The sequence below is a fragment of the Anolis carolinensis genome, chromosome 6 (assembly GCF_035594765.1).
Source record: "Anolis carolinensis isolate JA03-04 chromosome 6, rAnoCar3.1.pri, whole genome shotgun sequence".
Taxonomy (NCBI): Eukaryota; Metazoa; Chordata; class Lepidosauria; order Squamata; family Dactyloidae; genus Anolis; species Anolis carolinensis.
Genome location: NC_085846.1, coordinates 32041951 through 32064604, shown reverse-complemented (window position 1 = coordinate 32064604; position 22654 = coordinate 32041951). Strand labels below are relative to the sequence as shown.

The 22654-nt window shown below is 40.8% G+C and overlaps 1 protein-coding gene across 2 annotated transcripts in view; it reads right to left on the bottom strand.

Moving 5' to 3' along the window:
* Positions 1-16593, bottom strand: part of tns4 (tensin 4) — a 45585-nt gene extending 28992 nt beyond the window's left edge. Inside the window, exon 1 of one of the 2 annotated variants that reach the window (XM_062957419.1) lies at positions 15821-16593. The gene's annotated coding sequence lies outside the window, so the exon portion shown is untranslated. Of the gene's footprint in view, positions 1-6698; positions 6989-15820 lie in introns of those variants that run through there. The other variant, XM_008113375.3, reaches the window with a different exon arrangement.
* Between the last annotated feature and the right edge of the window lie 6061 nt (positions 16594-22654).

The window sequence follows — 22654 nt, the reverse complement described above, 5'->3', positions numbered from 1 at the left end:
AGCTCCAGATCTATGACCTCATCATGTGAGTTAATTTGCCCATCATACGCCGGTTCCCCATCCCTTTGCCACAGAGCCCATTACACAGTGTACATCTACTACCAGTGGGGCCCCATGCCAAAAGGGGAGAGGAAGCAGCATACACTGCTAACACGGCAATACGGGAGGCTTCCCGTGTTGCATTTGCAACAATGGTGGCAAAGTCAGGTGGCAAGCGCTTCCCCCATGGGATGGGGCAAAATGTAATTTGGCCAATGCGGGGCATGGGGTGATGAGTTCTCCATGCGTCCCCTCCCTGGACACCACACAGAGCCGGCCCTAAGTATTTTTCAAGTGTAGACGAACAGATTTTTGGCGCCCCCCCCCCCCCAACCAATTACTGAAAAATAAAAGCATTGGATAAGCGAAAATGTTGGATAATAAGGAGGGATTAAGGAAAGGCCTATTAAACATCAAAATACATTCAGATTTTACAAATTAAGCACCAAAACATCACGTTTTACAAGAAATCAACAGAAAAAGCAGTCTCAACTGCACCCCTGTATGTTTTGCGCCCCAAGTGACCGCTTAATTCACCTCATTGTTGGACCGGCTCTGACACCACGGATAAACCCTGATGTTAATAGGATAAGGTCTGATTTTAGAAGCTAAGCAAAGTCAACCCCAATTAATATTTGGATGGGAGATTATTAACAAATACCTAGTGTTCTAGGATATATTTCAGAGAAAGGATCTGGTAAACCCATCTCTGAATATTCCTTGTCTATGAAAATCCTATAAATTAATGGAGTTGCCATACGTCAGCAGGCAACTTAAAGGCATATGCACACACAATTAAAACTCCTTCCATTCATTATAACAAAATAAGACCCTTTGCTCATATTTGATTAATAGTAACGTGAATAGTAACTTTTAGCTACCTTTGATTAATATGAATTTGATCAATATTGCCTATTGATATGGAACTAAAATGCATGACATTGATTGATGATATTGATTATCCCACTGAGTGCAGTCCATTTCCCATTGCATGAAAAGCATTTGGGTTGCCAGCAAAAATGCAATTTCATTTTGATTTAAATGAAAATTGCAGGGAGCACCAAGGAGATGTATACTCTGTTTAAGGGCTGGGTTAGGGTGTCTATACATATAGAGTCCCCTTTCTTTCATTTTTGACCTCCAAATGCATAATGCCAGGAGGCACATTAACAATACCCTGGATTCCTGATAACACACCTTGTTATTAATTCAGGCAAAACAAACATGCCTTGGTAGCTGTGGCAACTCCATCCCTCAGCCTCACTGGCACTCCCTGGTAATCCAAATGAGCCACAAAGGAACCCAGTGATGATTAAGGTACATGTAATTGGTGATCCAGCCTTCCCTTCCCTCTTACTGTTAAGCTCAGGATATATGCGTGTTTGCTTTTGCAGCTCCAATTTCAAGCGGGAGAAGCAAATATAAGCACATTGTTAAATTCAGATATGAACAAAGGTTGCCATAATTGTGGCCATGGCTCTCATTTTATACAGGTCTGTCAATGGTTTTAATGCATCCTTTGCTGAAAGGACAGTCCAAGCCAACTCTGCCTTAAAGATCAAGAATTCTAAGAAGGGAAAGCAAAATAGAAATCTTGAAGTTAGCACCTGGACATGGATTTCTTAAACTTTTCCACACATGAACCTTTTTGGCCTGAGAAAATTTTACATGACCCCAGATATATAGGTACAGTAGAGTCTTACTTATCCAATACTTGCTTATCCAATGTTCTGGACTATCCAACACATTTTTGTAGTCAATGTTTTCAATATATTGTGATATTTTGGTGCTAAATTCGTAAATACAGTAATTACAACATAACATTACTGCGTATTGAACTACTTTTTCTGTCAAATTTGTTGTATAATGTGATGTTTTGGTGCTTAATTTGTAAAATAATATCCTAATTTGATGTTTAATAGGCTTTTCCTTAATCTCTCCTTATTATCCAACATATTCGCTTATCCAACATTCTGCTGGCCTGTTTATGTTGGATAAGCAAGACTCTACTGTATATAAGTTGGGCATAAAATCAAACATTTACCACTCTGAGTCCCCTTCGGGGTGAGAAGGGCGGGATATATGTAAATGTCTAAAACAGTCAATAGGTGAAAACAAATTCAGGACCCCAGCATTGAGTTAAGGCAGTGGTTCTCAACCTGGGGTCCCCAGAAGATTTTGGCCTTCAACTTCCAGAAATCCTAACAGCTGCTAAACTGGCTAAGATTTCTGGGAGTTGTAGGCCAAAAACACCTGGGGATCCCAGGTTGAGAACCACTGAGTTAAGGGGACCCCATTTGGGGTTGGGACTCACAGTTTAGGAAGCATTGACATGGACATTTTTAAAACTTTGAGAGTTTTAAAAATATTTTCAAGCTGTGAATGGTTGAATCCATGCAATCCCTAGGTACAAAGGATGACTTTATTCCTATTTAAATCAGAGCAATTGTTTCTCAGTATGCATCTATGCTTATCAATCGAGGCAGAATAGATGGGTAATTAGAAAATTCGAAGGAAACTCTTGGAAGCAGAGTTTGAAATCCCACTCAGCAATGGAAACCAAACCCACTACTAGGTGATCTTGGGCAAGTCAAATGTTCTCAGCCTCAGAGGAAGGTAAAGACACATCTGCTTTGAACAAATCTTGCTAAGAAAACCTGTGATGGGGTCACCATAAGTTGGAAAGGCACACCAAAACAAAATAATCATATCAATTATCATTCTTATACAAATAGGTATTCCGTTTTGAAGAATTTCTTTTCTTCTTGCAATATGGCAGAGAAAGCACCAGAGTTTGGGAAATTATTCTTGTTTTTTGGACTATAACTCCCTGAAACTCCTAATCAACACAGCTCATATTTCCAAGCTATTTATAAAACCAATTCTGCAACATCTATGTGAGCTGCTTCTTCATTTTCCAACAGCACCTTTCTCATAGTAGCATACTTTCATTATCTGCCCCAAATATTGCATTTTGATCCAGGCTTGCAGTCTTGATACTTCAAAACCTCTGAGTTACTGCAGCTGTAAGGATGGAAGTGGGTGCGAAAAGGGTCAATAACCGTTTTTCCTGAGCAGCCTGAAAGTTACCACCTGCACTTCTTGTGAATTGAATGTGTTTGTGGATGCCTGAGTCACCTGTGAGGATTGCTTCCATACACGTGGCAGCTGACTCTGCCCAATTGATGCAAGCTCCAAAAGGAATCAGAATTGACCTTTCAAGTTATTGGGATTATCATGCTGTTTAAATAGGTATATTTCTGTAGTGGAGGCTGATTTTCCTGAGTTTTAGGGCCTCATCCCATGAGGGTGGGAAAGTGGGGGTGGGGGATCATCTTCTTTACTGTAGCATTTTGTTCCACTCCATTTATAAGGGAAACAGATAGTAAGTTAACCCCATCACACACAATGGACTTTTGTCTATTTCTACAATTTTCCTCCATGTTCTGAGCTATCACCAGGGAGAATGTGGTCCCCACCCATATGGCTTTCTTTTTAAAATAAATTAAAAAGAGAAAAACTCAGAATTGCAGAAGTCTGAAATCTAGATCTTAAAAACGGGGAAATATAGCTACAGTGAAATGGTAGTATATCAAAATCGTGCAATTCCTGAAGAATATATTTTTAAAAAAATTACTATAAAAGTTTCTTGCAAGAGCATTAATGATGAGAAAAGGAGCATTGAGGCATATTTCCAGACCACACACAGGAACACCCACACATTGACATCACTACAATGATCTAACATGGGGGAATCTAACAGTTCCCATCCCACATTAAAATAAGTGCCTTTAGCCATTTTTGCGCAAACTGAGAGCTCTGAAGATGATTACTCCTTGACTCCAAAATCTCAGTTTTTACACATTTTAAAAACATTTTAAAGATGGAGTCCAGCAGGAAACCACTGGAAGTAGTTTTGCGTCTGTGGGACTCCTTTAAACTGTATATAAAGTGTGTAGAAATGGGCAGGATGCTGCGTCTGATAAGGTCCTTAGTGTGAATCTCAAAAGAGCTATCTAAGGTACTAAATCTATTGGAGAGTGGGCGCAGGTTCAGCACCCCAATAGCTCCTTTAAAGTTCAGGCTAAAACCCAGAGCAAAGTTACAATCTCACTTACATGAAAGCCAACATCTGCCAATACAATATTCCATCATATTTCATCCATATTACTAGAAATGACCATTGTGCCTTGAACTCAGCATACATTCACTATGTGTGGGTAACATTTTATTGTCCTTAAAAACTACTTTCAATGCTTTTTTCCCATAATTTTAGAAGAAAGATTAAAAATGGGTGAGTTGCAATTAAATGAATGAATGCAATACACAAGATAAGTATCCATTATCTGAACTGCTTAAAACCAAAGGTGTTTTGGATTTTGGAATATCTGAATTTACATATAGGATTAGGTACAAAATGAAACATCAAGGGGCCATACAACCCAGGATATCAAGGCAAAAAAATCCCACAATATCTGCTTTGAACTGGGTTATCTGAGTCCACACTGCCATATATTCCAGTTCAAAGCAGATAATGTCAGATTTTATTCAGCTGTGTTGAAGGGGCCCAAGAGATTCATTTATGTTTAATGTACACTTTACATGCGTTATACATATGGCTTGAAAATAAATTTATGCACAATAGTTTTAATAATAATGTGTATAAAATGTTTGTGTACTGAACCATCATTATCTCATGGAGACGATTTTGAATTTTGGAGCACTTCAGATTTCATAATCCTACACAAGGAATGCTCAACCTGCAATGCTAATTGTAAAAAATAATTGAAACATACAGTTCTGATCGATATCATTTTAGTAAAGTGGTTCATGATAGTGTCTCACTTCCAAACAAAATTGTACTTAGAATAGCTCCACTGAACTCACTGACACTTCAGTAAGTCATGACTGAATAAAGTCCTGCTGATTGCAGATAGGCTGCTGCAGATATGATTTACCAAGATAATTTCAAAAATTGTAACTGTCACAAAGGTTATAGTGAGTGAACGTGTGTGATTGCTTCACTGCTGCAACACATGACTCCTCCTGTCAGCTGACAACTCTTAAAAAAAGATTGAAGATTGTAAATTGAGCTGCCTGCATCCAAATATTCCACCACAGCTTGATATTTAAAAAGTTCCAAAAAAGTGAACCCTAATTTTGCCATATTAAGAATGCCATTTTACTAAACCACTGTATATAATGGGATTTGAGTATCTGCAGATTTTGTATCCATGGGAAATCCTAGAACCAAACCCCAGTGGATGCCAAGGACCCACTACATTACATTTCTATTCTTGAGGCGGATGGGACTGAGATTTTTTGCAGTCTCAGAAAAGATTGAACGCCTCCATGGATAGATATAGAAAAACTTAGAGCAGAACATATATCATGAAAAAATAAGTGCATGAAACAGAGGGAGTCCAGGGATGGCTCAAGATGGTTCTCCTCTCCTTGCTGTACTATTGCTAGCAAAACAATTCCACACAAAATACCTATTACCCAAAGTGACAAGCTCTACATTTTTTTCAGACACAGGAAAGGAGATTCTACCTGAACATTATGAAGGACTTCCTAATCATAAGAGCTGTTCAACAATGGAAGTTACTGCCTCAAAGTGTGGTGGAAGGTTCTTCTTTGGAGGCTTTAATATAGAGGCTGGATGGCCGTCTGTCAGGGGTACTTTGTGCTTTTCCTGAATGATAGGGGGTTGGACTGGATGACCCTTAAGGTCTCTTCCAACTCTATGATTCTAGGAATAGCATTTGGCCTCATCCTGTTCAGCACTGAACTGAGCCTTCTGTATATTCAACTCACAAGCTGAAATATAATTAACAATTATACTATACATACTATCCAAATTAGAACCAGAAAAAAATAAGATATTCAGATAAAAAGAAAAGTTGCTTATTGTATACATCAGACAGGAAAATTAACAATTGTGTAGGAAACAATTTAGAAAAGTTGGGTTTGGAGACTAATAATAATAATAATAATAATAATAATAATAATTTATTTATACCCCGCTCCATCTCCCGAAGGACTCGGGGCAGCTTACACTGGGGCAAGCCTAAAACAGTATTACATCAATAAAAACAGTAACACAATAAAATCACAGTATAATAACACATCTTACAGAAGTTAAAATAACTTAAAACATAGACAGTAACCACAATCAGTAGTCAAGCACCATAGGACATTGTGCTACGACTTCCAAAATCCCCCAGCTGACTGGTGGCTTCTGCATAACAAAGTAACTTTTCTCAACTCTGATCCAGATGTTTCACAAGAGCCCTCCATCCCCATGCTAAAGGTACATACACATTTGGAAAAGAGTTAGAACAAGAATCCATGGACTTAAGACCACTATTTCCACTGAGGTTTTTCATGTTGTAGGCATCATACAGAATCTGAGCTCACAATAAAATGATTCATAAAATGTTACTATTCCCTTTAGCATGATTTCTAATCTTCTGGAATCAAATTAATTCTTCAAAAGAGCTCCCTAAAGTAGATTTATATTCCTATTAATTACAAATGACAGGCCATCATAAGAAGAGAAATTATACCACAGTGACAAGAAGTGTGGAAACCAGCAAGGACAAAAGAGCAACTCAAAATCAATAAGTAAAAAAAAATAAATCTCATCACCTCCTTACCTAACTTAGCTGCTCTTTGCTCTGATGTGTTCGGACTCCAAAGTGTAGCAAAAGGAAAGGGTGTGCAGATGTCAGTACCCTGAGGGTGCCCGATTGCTTTAACGGTAGCTCCCTCCCGCCTAGCCAGGTGAGCTCATGGCAGCCACACCTGGATCTGTGAGGCGTGTCTTGCTCGGCTCATGTCCAGAGGTAATGGAAAAGCAAAAAGAGTGGAGGGAGGGAGCTGGCAACTAGCCAAGCAATCTCCCCACAACACTGTTCAGAGCTGCGGGTTAGCAGGAAGATGAATGAGGGCCTGCCTCATGCAAAGAGGAAATTAATAAGCAAAAACAGAGAAGTGAACCTGGCATTTGAAAGGGGAGGAAAAACCTTATATGGCTTCAGCTAAAAGCAGAAGGACAGTTTACTCTTCATTTTGCTCACACCAATTAAAAGTCCCTACTAAATGCACCATTTGCATATAGATTCCTCTGTATCCAATTGATGATTTCCTCTGAACCTATGTGGAATGTTCTCCTTGCACCCAGTTGAGGCTAAGGGACGTAACTGTATTGCATTGATTCTAGATACCAGTTCTTCGAAGACACACTAATTTCAAGTTTTGATTCTAAGAAAAAAGTAAGTCTCTTAGAATATCTTTTAGAATTTCTAAACAGAGCTAGATGTGCTTCTGGGTGAGGAGCAGGATCAAGAGGCTGTAGTAAGCTGATATCATTCTGGCTCCTTGTTGTGGTCCTATCCTCCCCAATTTTGCACCAATACCAATGCCCCACTCCTGAGACATTTACTTCTTTTTAGCCCTTAAAAAAGGGCTATCATTGCCTTTCATGCCACTGTCAGCTCCCACTGCTGGCTGGCCAGTAGACTTGTGCTTTCGGGGTAAACCTTGCCCTGTTTCATGTCCCGGCTTTTGTTGGGGGCCCTAATCTGTTTTTTGGGAGTCTTCTGAAATCAGGAGGGTAGATATTGGTTTTCAGTTTGGGATCCCCAAAACCAAGCCATTATGGCTTTCTCCACGTACTTTAAGAACCCTTCCATTCTTCTTATTTGGCACCTGCTGTTTCTATTCTAGAGTAAGAGGTGCTTGGCTGACAGGCATACATGTTTTCAGGGCCTGCCTGCATGCCACGCTACACATGCACTCTTCTTGGAAAGAGAGTACATGTGTGGTGTGGCGTACAGGCAAGCCCAGAGAGCACATGCGGCTGCCAGTGCCTGCAGCTGAGCGTCTCTTACTCTAGAGTAAGAAGCACTCAGCTGTAGGCATGTCCTGGGGTTATCTGTGGCCCACCACACACACACTCTTTTTCCAAGGCAAGGAGGCAAGTTCAGCTGCAGATGAAAGTAGGCTTTCATGTTGAGCAGATTTTCATGTGGGGAGGGGGCTTCCTGTTTCGTGCTCCCAAAGAAACAGAAGACATGAAATAAATGGTAGAAACGGTAGGAACAAATCTCATGCACATGTCTACTAGCCAGGATGTGTGGCGTCTGCTCTCCAGGTTGGTGCTGCTGCTCTTTGTTGCTGCCACCACTTTCTGCACCTTGCTGCCACTGCCACTGCCCTCCATTGTTGCTGCCTTGCACTCCTGGCCCATGTGCAGGGGCGGTTCAACCATCAGGCAAACTAGGCAGTTGCCTGTGGCACCATCCTGTAGGGGGCACCGTTGAGGCAACTCCTGCCTCCGTTGCCGCTCCTGCCTCCCCAAGGAAGGAAGTCGCCACTTTGCAGAGCAGAGAAGCAGCACTTCTCTGCTCTACAAAGTGCCCAACGCCATCCTGCTCACCAGGAAGACGTTGGGCGCTTTGCAGAGCAGAGAAGCGCTACTTCTGAAAAGCACCCAATGCTGTCCTGCTCACCAGGAAGACGTTGGGCGCTTTGCAGATTCATTCTGACTCTGGAGACAGTGCTCATTTCTGGCCCTGAGGGGAGGTGCTCTTCTCCATTTCCAAGCCAAGGAGCCTGTGTTGTCCATAGACACCTCCTGGTTGTATGGTCGACATGACTGCTTCGAGCTTCTTTTTGCCTTTCCTGATGAAGTGGTAACTATTTATCTACTAACATCTGAATGTTTTCAAATTGCTAGGTTGGCAGAAGCTACAGCTAACAGCGGGAGCTCACCCCATCCTGAAAATTCAAACTGCCAACCTTCAGGTCAGCAGTTCAGCAGAACAAGGGTTTAACCCATTGCACTACCGTGGCCAAATAATGATTTGTCTTTTATCTACCGGCAATGCAGATCTAGCTAGCACATTCTATACTCAATTTTTTTGTAAAAAATCCTCATTCTGTGTATATGCATTCACATATGCAGGAACAATATATTTTTGTTTCTTTTACAGCGCAAATGGGCAACTCTTTTGTTATCAGTCACACAGGGTCCCTCAGTCTTGCTAAATGGTTGAAGAACATTTACATTGATACCGTCCTTTAATGGGATTAGTCAAGTTGAGATCAGAAATTAGATTGAGGCCCCCGAAGCATTATTGTGAGTTTTTACAATCTGCTCTTTAATAGTACCTGTTAAAACAAAAGATAAGAAAAGAGGTATCGAGGTTATGATCTTTTAGATCAGTGAAATCAAAAGAGAGGATGTTTTTAAAGCAATAGAGTTCTGTAGAATAACCATTTGCTTTTTGCAGCATGAGCATTTCTTAGATATAGTGATCATTTGTCAGTTGCATCAGAAATACATCAGATGTCCAGTTCTAGAGATAACCAGACTATGTGCTAATGCAAATATTTGCATTCACACTAGTGCTGTAAATTATTAACCATTTCCCAACTTTTGTATTCCCTGATTCCATCTGATCCCTTCTTGTTTATAAAATGAAGTTTGTCTGACCTTTAACATGTTCAGGAGGAGTTAAAGCTTCTAGTGATACCACTTGCCATTTCTTCCCAATATGGGGGTGGTTGGATGAGATACTGCACACCATGATTTTGGTGAGAGTGAAAATACCTTCTGAACTGTCAGCTGTTGTGCTCACCTGCTCTAAAATTAGTTCAGTAGCAGACAGGTAGCCAACGTGGCTTCTTTATGACAGGCATATAAGCACACGTATGAGACACATTGGCCATGAACTGTGGATGCATTTTGTACTAGTAACTTTTGACCAATATTAAGAATAGTTCCTAAGTTAGCAATTGCATGAATGACTTTTAAACAAATAAACCGCAAGTACAAGAGTCCTGATTCCTTTTGGAGATCGCAGAGGGGAGTAGAAACTTTATGTGTCCCTGATCCAAATCAGGGTGCTGAATTATGTAATGATGTCCTGGAGGATGGTGAGTATCATCAGTGGGGTGGTGAACCTATTTCGGGTTTTATTTTGAATCTTCATCTGAACAATTGCCACAGTAGTTTCAATATCCTGAAACTACTGAGTCTCCAGAGAAATCTGTATAATGACCAAATAGCAACAGTAAGATCAGACAATGACACAATAAGATTGTGAAAGGAGTACAGCAGGGCTGTATACTTTCACCCTACCTATTCAACTTGTATGCAGAACACATCATGCAATGTGCGGGGCTTTTTGAATCCAAGGCTAGATTTAAAGTTGCTGGAAGAAACATTAACAATCTTAGATATACAAATGATGCCACGTTGATGGCCGAAAGCGAGGAGGAGCCAAGGAGCCTTATAACCAAGGTGAAAGAAGAAAGTGCCAAAGCTGGGTTGCCGTTAAACATCAAGAAAACCAAGATTATGGCAACCAGACTGATTGATAACTGGCAAATGGAGGGAGGAAACATGGAGACAGTGACAGACATTGTATTTCTAGACACAAAGATTACTGCAGACGCAGACTGCAGCCAGGAAATCAGAAGACGTTTACTTCTTGGGAAGAGAGCAATGACCAATCTTGATAAAATAGAAGAGTAGAGACATTACACTGGCAACAAAGGTCCGCAGAGTTAAAGCAATGGTATTCCCTGTAGTAACCTATGGATGCGAGAGCTGGACCATAAGAAAGGCTGAGTGAAGAAAGATAGACGCTTTTGAACTGTGGTATTGGAGGAAAATTCTGAGAGTGCCTTGGACCACAAGAAGATCAAACCAGTCCACGTTCCAGGAAATAAAGCCTGACTGCTCACTGGAGGGAAAGATATTAGAGGCAAAGATGAAGTACTTTGGCCACAAAGACAGGAAAGCTTGGAGAAGAGAATGATGTTGGGGAAAATGGAAGGCAAAAGGAAGAAGGGCCGACCAAAGGCAAGGTGGATGGATGGTATCCTTAAAGTGACTGGCTTGACCTTGAAGGAGCTGGAGGGGGGAGGCAATGGCTGACAGGGAGCTCTGGCGTAGGCTGGTCCATGTGGTCATGAAGAGCCGGAAGCAACTATACGAATAAACAACAACAACGTTTAAATATATTGCAAAGCACCTTTAAAATTCAGACTAACAATAAATGTAGACACATTGCCATTTCCAGTCTCCAGGGTTGCCCTGAGAACTCTGGGCTTCCTGGCAAATTATAAATCTCCAGTCATAGCATACTATTTAAATTTTGCAGAAAAATTTAGAGTAAAAAATATGGCTTATGGTTGTAGGCCAGCAGAGTTTTTATTTGAATCAATAGCAGCAAAATAATTTGCCGCAGACCTTCCCCTCTATTCTTTGTCTGAAATGCAGAAACCACAAGTGGGTATTTTTCGTGGGAAAGACTGCAAGCTTTGATCATGCCTGGTATTAGTAGAAATGTCTAGGCTCAGAATTCTTTCATTTTATGGACTTTGTTGCATGAGGTGGGCAAACAGCCATTGAAGTATCCATTACATAACGGTATGCACATCCCACTGCCGGTCTACCTCTTCCCCTGTGATTCTCCTATCCTCATGATTAACAAAGTCTATTAGATCACAATTCCTTTGATTTTTTTTTAATTCAAAGTTGAAATTGCAAAATTGCTCTAAAAGCGAGGGGATGCAAAAGTATGATCACAAGACCATGAATTGCAGAAAATGTGTAATTGTGAGGGGTGATATCAAAGCTGTATGTATTCAAACCAATATGTATCCACACTATCAATGATAGCACTACTTCAGTAGAACAGTGGTTTGTGTGATAAAATCTCTTCAAAACCAGGATGCATATTCGGGACAGCCATGGTGCCATACAACAAAATACAACAAAACCCCAAATGCACAAAACAGGAATCTCTTTCTTGGGTCAACTAAAACGCATTGGAAATCCCTCCAGATCATCTAAGGGCCCTTCCACACAGCCATATAACCCAGAATATCAAAGCAGATAATCCACAATATCTACTTTGAACTGAGGGCCCTTCCAGACAAGCCCTATGCCCCAGGATCTAATCACAAGTTTTCTGCTTTAAACTAGATTATATGAGTCCACATTGTCAGATAATCCGGGATATCCTTCTGGGACATCTCATGGGAATGGTTCTTGGAGATACTGTTCTACAGTGGCTCCGGTCTTTCCTGGAGGGTTGCTCCCAGAAAATGTTGTTGGTGGACACCTGCTCGGCCCCACAGCCTTGTCTTGTGGGGTCCTGCAGGGCTCAATACTGTCTCCCATGTTGTTTTAGCATCTACATGAGGCAGTTAGGAGAGATCATCTGGAGTTCTGTGTCATCTGTATGCAGATGACATTCAACTCTATCACTCCTTTCCACCTCCTACTAAGGAGGCTGTTCAGGTCATGATTCGGACTTGGCAGCTATGATGGGCTGGATGAGGGTGAAAAAACTGAAATTGAATCCAGACAAGATGAGAGGTCCTCTTGGTCAGTCGCAAAGTCAAACAGGGTATAGGGTTACAGCCTGTTTTGGATGGGGTTACACTCTCCCTGAAGATGCTGGTTCGCACCTTGGGAGTCTTCCTGGACTTATCACTGAGCCTGATATCAGTGGCGGCCAGGGGAGCATTCACACAATTAAAACTTGTGCACCAGTTTCTCCCGTACCTTGGGAAGTCAGACTTGGCCACAGTAGTCCATGCTCTGCTTGCATCCTGAATAGATTACTGCAACATGCTCTATATGGGATTGCCTTTGAAGACTGTTCAGAAGCTTTAAATGATCCAATGGGCGGCAGCCAGATTGCTCATCGGAGCGGCATACAGGGAGCATACAACCCCTCTGTTACGTCAGCTCCCCAGCTGCTAATCTGCTACTGAGCACAATTCAAAATGCTGGCTTTAGCCAAAAATGCCCTAGCTTACCTGTCTGAACGTATCTCCCTCTATGAACCATCCTGGAGTTTACAATCATCTGAGGAAGCCCTGCTCTCGGTCCCGCTTCCTTCACAGGCATAATTGGTGGGGACGAGAGATAGGGCCTTCTCAGTAGTGGCCCCTCAGCTGTGGAATTCCCTCTCCAGGGATATTAGATCAGCCACCTCCCTCCTGATCTTTCATAAGAGAGTAAAAATGTGGCTTTGTGACCAAACCTTTGGAGAATGTGTGCAATAGATAGATATGGAATGATGTGCAATGACTATAGGAATGGCCTGGATTATGTTTGTGGATTATGTGATTAATTGTGATGTATTGTTTTAAATGTTTCTAATTATTTAAATGTATTTATTATTCTATCTTAAATGTTAGTTTTAATTGTATATTGTTTTTAAGGCATTGGTTAACTGGCTATTTGTAAAGCCACCTTGAGTCCCCTCCGCAGTTGAGAGAGGCGGGATAGAAGTGTTGTAAATAAATAAATAAATAAAGGTTGTTTCTAAGAAGCAATGGGTTCTGTTCTTTTCTTCTAGTTTTGAAGTGAATCACATTTTCTTAATCGGTTGAGTCAGTGCTGAATTGCCAACCAAACACTCCCACCTCAGTCTCCAACAATGTCTTTCTTCAGAACTCTGACTTTTCCTTTACTCCCCTCACTGTGGTTTAATATTATCAGTGACTGATTTCCAAAAACCTTTACGGTAAACCTCCTCCGCCTGCAGAACTAATCAGCTCCATTACACATTTCCAGAATTACCACTTCCGGTTCCAAAGAAATGTTAGGCTGTTATCAAAGTTAATGATGAAACCTTGATACAAAACAAAACAACAAAAAAGAAACATATTAAGAAAAGCTTGGAGGGAATCTAATGGTATGAATTGTGATATTTCTCAGATGGGAAAGAAGCATGTTTTAAGTATTTAACAATATACCTGTGTTTCTAACAATTCTCTGATTCTTATGAAAAGCATGTTCAGCCCTACCTTTAGGCTGAATGCTGTGAACCCTTCAGGCAGTAACATTTGTTTGGTTATCCACCAAAGGATGACTATCTAATAGAGGTGTGCAAATAAATCGTAAGTCATCGTAAGTCGGATCTTTTTTGGATGTTTCTGACTTACGATGCATATTCTGACATTCCTGCGTGGAAGCTACAGTGCACGATGAAAACAAACACTGGTTCATTTGGGGTGGGGCTGAGTTTTTGGTGTAGACAAGCCCTAAGATACCTTCCAGGATTTTGGTTCAGTCAAAATTCAAGTACTGTGATTCAAGTGTGTGCATATACGCACAATTACGAGAAAAGACTCTCCCACAAAAATAAAGTGATATTAAACAAGATGTATACTAGGGCCAGGAACTGGACAGAATTGTACTCAATGCCTAGACACATTTGAAGCATACACCCCAAAACGGTTTTTGGCCCCAGCAAACTGGAAGCCATACATCATGGCCAGTTCTGATAGCATGGTGTCAGAATGGATAAAACGCCATGTCCTTAAAGGGCCTGTTTATGCCAAGATAATAATCCTAGAATTCATGCAGGCTTGATTTATGATGTTCACAGCATGAGTCAAAGTTGAGGTGAGCCAATGAGCAGTTCATACTGTTCTACTTATCCTGGTTTACCAAAAAGAATCCTTTCTGGTTTCTGTCAGGTGTATATCTCTCAGGTGGGAATTTCCCAATATTTATTATTTGAAAACAAATACTGGCTGATGGTTTACCTATCAACAGAGTAGCCAATCAGCATTGGGCTTTAAGTGCTGGATCTAGTTTGGGGGGGGGGGGGAGGCTTCAGCACTCTGCACATGTCTTTTAAAATCTGGATTATAATCTTGAGCAAGTTTGCCAGTTCGTAAGCACAGATGCCACCAGCCACCACTGTCCAATTGCAAAAATAAAACTCACAAAAAGTCAAATGAAACTTTACACCCCACAATCATTATGATAGTATTGCCCTTGCTGGACAATCTACCTCCTCAGAGCCATGGCTATTTTGAGAAAGAAATACAAGCAAATACTGTATGACTTTCATATCTGTGGGTAATGCATTCCAGACTTTGTGTGGAAAATTGCAATTGTGGATAATAGTGAACCCTATGGAAAGTAAGGACTTTTGGCCAAAGAAAATACCATAGAGGATCTAGAAAATGTATAGAGATGACATATTTTGTTGGATGTGGATAATTGAAATTGTGAGTACTGGTTCCATAGATATGGCAGTTGTACTGTAAACATTTTTGTCTTGAAGATTCCTTGCCTTAAGTTAAGATGTCTATTTCATTGCTTATTTCAGCCCAGTTACTTATGGGTAGAATAAGCAGGAAAACAAAACAAGTTAAAGTAATGGTGTAAACAAGATTTTTTTCCACTACATTTTTTTCTTTTCTGCAACACTGACGGCTATAAAAACTTTATACAATGTATGCTGGTTTTATAAGAAGTGAGTGGTCTAAATCCAAAAATGACCTCAGATTTGCTCCGTCTCATAGTGGTCTTTTTTGAAAGTTGCTTTGACGTTTTCCACTTACATTATGTGACTGAATGACGTTAATCGGGGAATTAGTAAGTCCATTTGTGAAAGAGCTGTGTGTGGTACTATATTTTTATTTTGTGTTTTTAAAAATTCAGCACCTCATACATTAAAAACCACTACAATTTTGAAAACAATCATGTTTTCATCTGTTATTTTTTTAAGAGTCGACTTTTTGTTCCTTCCCAGAACTGAGGGACTTAGTGCACTAAAACAAGGGTGAGTTGAGGTATTTAAGGCTAATTGTGCTGTATTTGTGCTTCTGTCCCCTGTTTTTAATTTCTTCTGCCTCTGGTGTGAACCTTTATTATATCACACTCCTCTATTAGTGTTGAAATTTCTGTCACCCTGGATAATTTTAAATGTTATGGTGTAGTGAACCTTACCTATTAGGCCTGGGATGAAGCTTGGGTAACAGTGAGTGAGGCAAGCCTCCATTTTGTAGAAGAATGCCAGGCAGCTATCTCGAGTGTGAAAGGGGGAGGAGCTTAGACTCCTAGGATTGGCCAACCAGAGCAGATGGGAGGAGCCAAGTCTTAGAGTGCAGAGAGAGAAAAAAGAGCTCCAGAGAGTTCTGTTTTGGGGTTTGAAGAGAGCAGTTCAGGTTTGGAGTTTGGAGGGTGTGTGTGAGAGAGAACTGAAAGCTGTGGAAACTGACAGGCTAGGTCAGGCAGTTTGGATCTCTTGAGGGGAAAATAACTCAAGAGATTGACTCTCACTACTGGGCTGGTTAATAGAAGGACTCTAGGTTAGAGTTAATTAACAACCCAGGGGAACTCGTGACTATTCTTAGCAAATAGAGCGAGGGTTTTTGTGACCAATAGATAGATTGGTTGGTTGGAACTGTTTGAAACTAAGTGAAGTAATCTGAAACATACAACTAAGTTAAGCTGAAGAACGTCTGTAACTGTTTACGCTAATGTACCTCTCTGAAGTAATCATTTGCCTGTTTTTAAGAAAATAAATTTTTATTCTATTTTCAACTTTCAAGAGCCTCCACAGTATATATTTCCATTAAGAAGCCTTTATAAAAGTTCCAGCAATACAACTATAAAATACCACAGAAAAGCCTCATACTGAACATCAGTTTGGGAGCCAGGGGTAGAAACAGTGTGGGCAGGGAATGGGAGAAGATTGCCTCAGACACATTTAACAACAAAAATCCTAAAGACATTTTAGGTTGGTGGCAGCTACCATTTTAAAAGAAAAACTAAAATCAAACTGGATACCCTCACCTCTCACATACGTGGGCTTGCGTGTGAGAGTGAGAAGAGTGGAGAGGTTTCCGATATAATTGGTGTCAACGCCTTCTTTATACTGGTGGCAGTGGTGGGATTTAAAAAGATTTTCCCCCTGCCTGAAGAAGTAGCCTCTCCTCCCCACTCTCAGCTCATTCCTTTATATATGGAGTGCAATTTTAAGCTAAGAAAAAGAAAAAAAGAGCACATGTGCATACAAATATATGGTAAATTGGATACAGTCAACCCTTCGCATTTGCTGGAGTTAGGGGCATAGGACCACCATGAAAGTGAAAACATGCAAATAATAAAATGGCTAATTTTATACTTGAGAGAACACTTTTTTAGAAATTTCTACTTCTTCCAGCATGATTGTATGAAGGAGGAAGAGGAATAGGAGGGAAGGAACATGGTACCACTGCCGCATGTCCTTACGCCGGCCAGGGGAGCATTAGGAGAAGAAAAGAGGAGAAGGAGGAAGGAAGCAGCATGGTGCTGCCTGACACGGAGCCCCTCATAATCCCTTGTAGAGCCCCAAGGGCTCCACTGAGCACAATTTGGGAACCCCTGCGATAACATGTCACATGGCACTGTGTCAACATAGCTTTTCTTTGCATCATATATATTGTATATTTATTTATTTTACAACCTTTATGTCAGCAAACAAAAGAAATGAAATGTTTGACCTGTGTGGCTTTTCCAAAAATGGTGTCCTCCAGAAGTCATATATAATAGCCCCATCTTCCTCAGCCCTCTGGGAATTAAGAGGTGTAATCAAAGTCATCTAGAAGATCGTGGAAGACTGTGATACCTTGATTTGAACTGTATTTCCAAAACTCTTCCTTGAAACCATTCCCCAGTGAGTTTTATTTTCTTGATTTTGACCATTTGAGCTTTGCTTAGGCGCCATTCCAGACTAACCTCAATATACGTCACCTAGCTGTTTTTATGAAGTCTTTCCCATCAGACAAGTGGAGCAGCTGACTTCTTCTTTGCATGGGACTAGCTGGAATGAGAGCAAAACCAGCATGGTTTCCTTGCCTATAAAAATCCTGGGATCTGTGGGTTTCTCATACTCATTCATCTGGACATGTGGGGAAAGGCCCATAAACATGATCAGTTCCCATATTTTCCCATAAAATGGTGCAGCCAATGTCATGGGAAAAGCCCTAAGTGCACCCGCATGGGCAACAGGAAAGGAGAGAGGTCAGAACTCTTCCTCCTCATCTCATCTCATCTCATCTCATCTCAGCTCATCTCATCTCATCTCATCTCATCTGCTAAATGGGAGATCCAGGCAGTCTAGTGTTTTCTTATGGAATGTGTTACTACACCCACCCCAAAGACTGTACAGTTTAGCTTTGGCAAAACAATGACCACAGTTTTGTTGCTGGTTCATTCATCAACTTGGAAAAGTTTCTTTTGGATATTACAAACTTTATTATAGCAGTCTGTAGTCTCATAGCAATCTTGTTATTTAAGCAAACAGAAACATGCCATCATTGGCATGGTTGCTTTCAAACCTCGCTGCAATTGCGCTATCATAGTGTTTTGGTGATAAATATTCCCAAGAACAGTCTTCTGAGTAGCCTCGCTTCCTATTCATTTTTTCCCTACCCAGTGCAAGAACACTCTGTTCCCTATTTTGCTACAACTGCACAGCACTGAAGTTTTTGGGTCCTTGTGATATCTTCTCCTGCTTTTCAGTTATGGGACTGAAGTGGGGGGAAAGTAGCGCACAAGAAACATTTTTCCCATCAATGAAAAGAGGCAATCCAACCACAATTCAAGTGCAGTGTTGTGTCATCTGCTAAGCCTCAACCTCCGGCCCTTTTTATCCTGCTGTAATTGCATTTTATCAGCCGCATGTGATAAAGTCTCACAACTCCAGAAGCCCAAAGTCAGCATGAAAGGCTGGGAAATGGATGCAAATTTGAAATTGCCTAATATTATTTTGATAGTTTGTTGTTTTAAAATAAAAGGAAATGCAACAGAGGTGATGTTTATAATCGAAAAATACGTATTTGTTTTATAATTTCAATAGGCTAATTCAAAGGTTACAAAACAGGTCCAGGCTTTCAAAACCTCCAGATCTTTTTATCAGTCTATGATGTTTCCAAATGAGACCATGGAGAAAGGGTTGACTTGATGTTGAAGTCATGAAGTTGACATTTTAAAATAAAAGGGGAGAGGAAAGAGATGCAGAAAATAATATCAGACTCTGTCAACTATGGTGCAGGCTTCGTGTTGCATATAGGACTAGAGTTTATTTCATTGGACCACATCTCATTAAATCCTTGCACAACTTTGAAAGAAGTTGGGTCTGTTCTTTCTGGCTGAAACTTTCCAAAGTCTTCTCAGTTATTGTTAGTTCTTGAACATTTTTTTCCGGCTAACCTTAGTAACATTCATTTTTTGAATTGCAACTTGAAGAATCCCCCAGCCAGTATGCTTACTAAGTAAAGGAAGGTAAATAAAGCAAAGCCCTGTCCCAGTCACAATCTTACTCATAGAAAACATCCATATCCATGTGGCTAATTGTAGACCACAGAAGACTATAGAATGCAGGAAATAGTGGTGGTGTTTGAACGCAAGTCCATTCTGTTGTAATACTTCTTGCTAAAACTAAGCCAATGAGCTATTCATTGTTTTTGGAGTCTTCCCTGAATATAAGCCTTCACATACATACCTTTAAGAGCCACAGTAGTAGAATTTGCATGGCAAAGGGAAGATGAACTGGTAATTTCATGGGCATTTCCACCACCAGCAGAAAAACATATCCACAGTGCACTTCATGTGGATTAAAACTAGAACAGGCACCCAGTATAGCTTCATTATTTAAAATGTCTCAGTCTAAATCTGGTATCTAATCATTTGTTTCCCTCTATCCATTATAGCAAGAGTTCTCAAACTTTTTCAGCCACGGAGCCCTTTTTCAAACAAAAGTTTCTTGTGGAGCCCCAAGAAATGTCTTTTATATTATATTACTGTATAACTATATAAATAAAAATGTAATGTCTGTTTGTGGGGGCCTCATACCTCACAAAGTAATTCACCGATTGCTACGAAATTTGGACACAACGTAGCATTCGAATTGACGAGTGTTTTAAGGTATTCACATACCTACTACCACAAACCTGTCACACCAGAGACAGGTAAAACCATGCACCTTAGCAACGGCCAATCAGTCTCCTCCTCCCTTAGCAACTGTCTTAACAGATGGCTCCTCTTTGTAACGGCACTAACAACGGCCAAGCAGTCTCCTCCCTTTAGTAACCTCCATGGGCGGGGCTGCAAGGGACAGCTAGGCCCTCCTCCTTGTCACTCAGTTTGGCTTGGTGAATTCCGCAAAGTCGAGGCTCTGTGGCCTAGCCACGGAAAGGAGGGATACAGAGAGTGATACTTTTAGTAGGCCCTAGTGAGGTGAGTGAGAGATACCACTACTTGTTATATTATAATTGTATTACATTATTATTCCATTTTATTATTATACTTATTATATTAAGGAGCTGGGGGCAGCGATGGCCGACAGGGAACTCTGGCATGGACTGGTCCATGAAGTCATGAAGAGTCGGAAACGACTGAGTGAATGAAGAAGAAGAAGAATACAATTATTTATAATTGTATTATTATTATTATTATTATTATTATTATTATTATTATTATTATTATTATATTACATTATATAACACTATGATTTTTGCCCCTAGGTTTATCAATGTCATTATTTCCTAGGGTTCTATTATAAAAATATGGAAAAAAGTTTATTAAACTGCAAAAATTTTTGTTGTTGCAGGACATCCTGCAGCACATTACATTATTATATTATAATTATATTTTTATTGTATTTTTTCCATGTCAGGAGTGTCTTGAGAAACTGCAAGTTGCTTCTGGTGTGACAGAATTGGCCATCAGCAGGGATGATACCCAGGGGACGTCGGGATGTTTTACCATTTTGTGGGAGACTTCTCTTTATATATCTGTGGAAGGTTCAGGGTGGGAGAAAGAACTCTTTTCTGCTTGACCCAAGTATGAATGTTGCAATTGGCCAGCTTGATTAACATTGAATAGCTTCGCAGCTTCAAAGCCTGGCTTCTTCCTGCCTGGGCGAATCCTTTGTTGGGAGGTGTTATCTGGCCCTGTGTCTTCACTCATTATATGAGTGAAGATTCATATAATCCAGTTCAAAACAGATAATCTGGATTCAGAAACTGGATTATATGTCAATGTAGACCCATTCGCAGTTACTGTTTAGACTACAGCTTCCAGAGTCTCCCAGCCTAGCCAAGGAACACAATACCTGGCAGAAATGAATTTGTGTTTCAGACATTTTCCAGGTTCAATCCTTCCACACTTCCTTTGCTCATTTGCTTTTTCCTCATCCCTTGTGCATTTGCCACCTGAGCAAGGTGATTCATTCTGCCTTATGGCAGGGCTGGTCCCCTCCCCATGCCTTCTCTCCAGTCTCAGCTTGTATACACTTCCTTGATCCACTCCATTTAAGGCTCTGTCATCTCCATATATAGTCTCTGCTACCTGTCTGAGTTTCAAAGATGAAGACACAACACCTGGCAGAAATGAAATGGTTCATGCTCATCTCACATAAGACAAACCCCATTTACCTTTCCAACAACACCCCGCCCACCCCCTGGAGCTAGACAATGCACAACCTGACATGTGATTCACACACTCCTACACTGTTACATAAACGGTGGACATGTTGAGAACTGTAGCTGCAGCCTGATTTGCCATAGTTTCCGTATGCTTCTTGGAATAACAACATTTAGCATGCCATAGTAAATAGTAAGATTGACTCTTGGAAGAGTTCATTCCACAGGTTGGTAGCATTCCGTTTTTTGGACTACAACTCCCAGGAACCCCAACCAGTGCAGTTACTGGCCATGCTGGTCAAGGAATCTGGCATCTGCAGCCCCATAGCCATGTGAGGCTTGGTCTATTTTTTCACACATATTAAGAATGATAGAATTGTAGTTGGAGTGTTTCAAGCCTTCTCTGACAAAACTGCTGGTGTCTTACCAAACTACAAATTCTAGGATTGCATAGCATTTATCCATGGCACTTAAAATTGTGTTACACTGCATTAACTCTGCAGTGTAGGTGAACCATTAGTATCCCATTCCTCTATGAGTCAGGCTAGATGGCTTCCAGTTGAGATCATCACTTCCCTTCCTTTGAACACATTGTGCTGGAGCTCATCCAATTCACCAGGACGTTCTGCCTTTGACCATAATAGCTCATCACTTGATGCTACATATGCGTAAGAGAGAGTTCATATTACGCATGGGGCCATGGTGGCACAATGGGTTAAATGTGTGTGCTACTGAACTGCAGATCTGAAGGTTAGCAGTTCAAATTCATGGGACGGGGTGAGCTCCCACTGTTAGCTTTAGCTCCTGCCAACCTAGAAGTTCGAAAACATGCAAATGCCGAGGAACGCCTTCCTTCTCTCCGGGAAGGCATTCCTGGGCGCTTTGCGGAGGAGAGAAGCGGCACCCACTTCTCTTCTCTGCAAAGTGCCGAGGAACGCCTTTCTTCTTGCTGGGAAGGCGTTCCTGGGTGCTTTGCAGAGGAGAGAAGCCATGGGGCCGGTCCTCAACAGTGCCCCCTACAAGATGGCACCACAGGCAAATGCCTAGTTGGCCTGGCGGTTGAACCGCCTCTGCTTGTTACTGCAATTTATCTAATAATAGTTCTGAATCCATGATCTCAACTTTTCCTTTTAAGTATTCCTAAAGAACCATCTTTATGAAATGGAGTATCATACTCCATAATTCTTTAAATTTTTGCTAGACTTTCATATATGTGGGCAGCTCTGCAAGCAACATGACCACGATTTGACTGATTACTTAGGATTGGCATCTTTTAACAGGATCTGAAAAAATAGTAAACAAAAAAACCTATATGAAGAGGTGCCACTGGCAAATTCCAGAGTTTCTTCTTTTTCCTGAACCACAGTGTGCT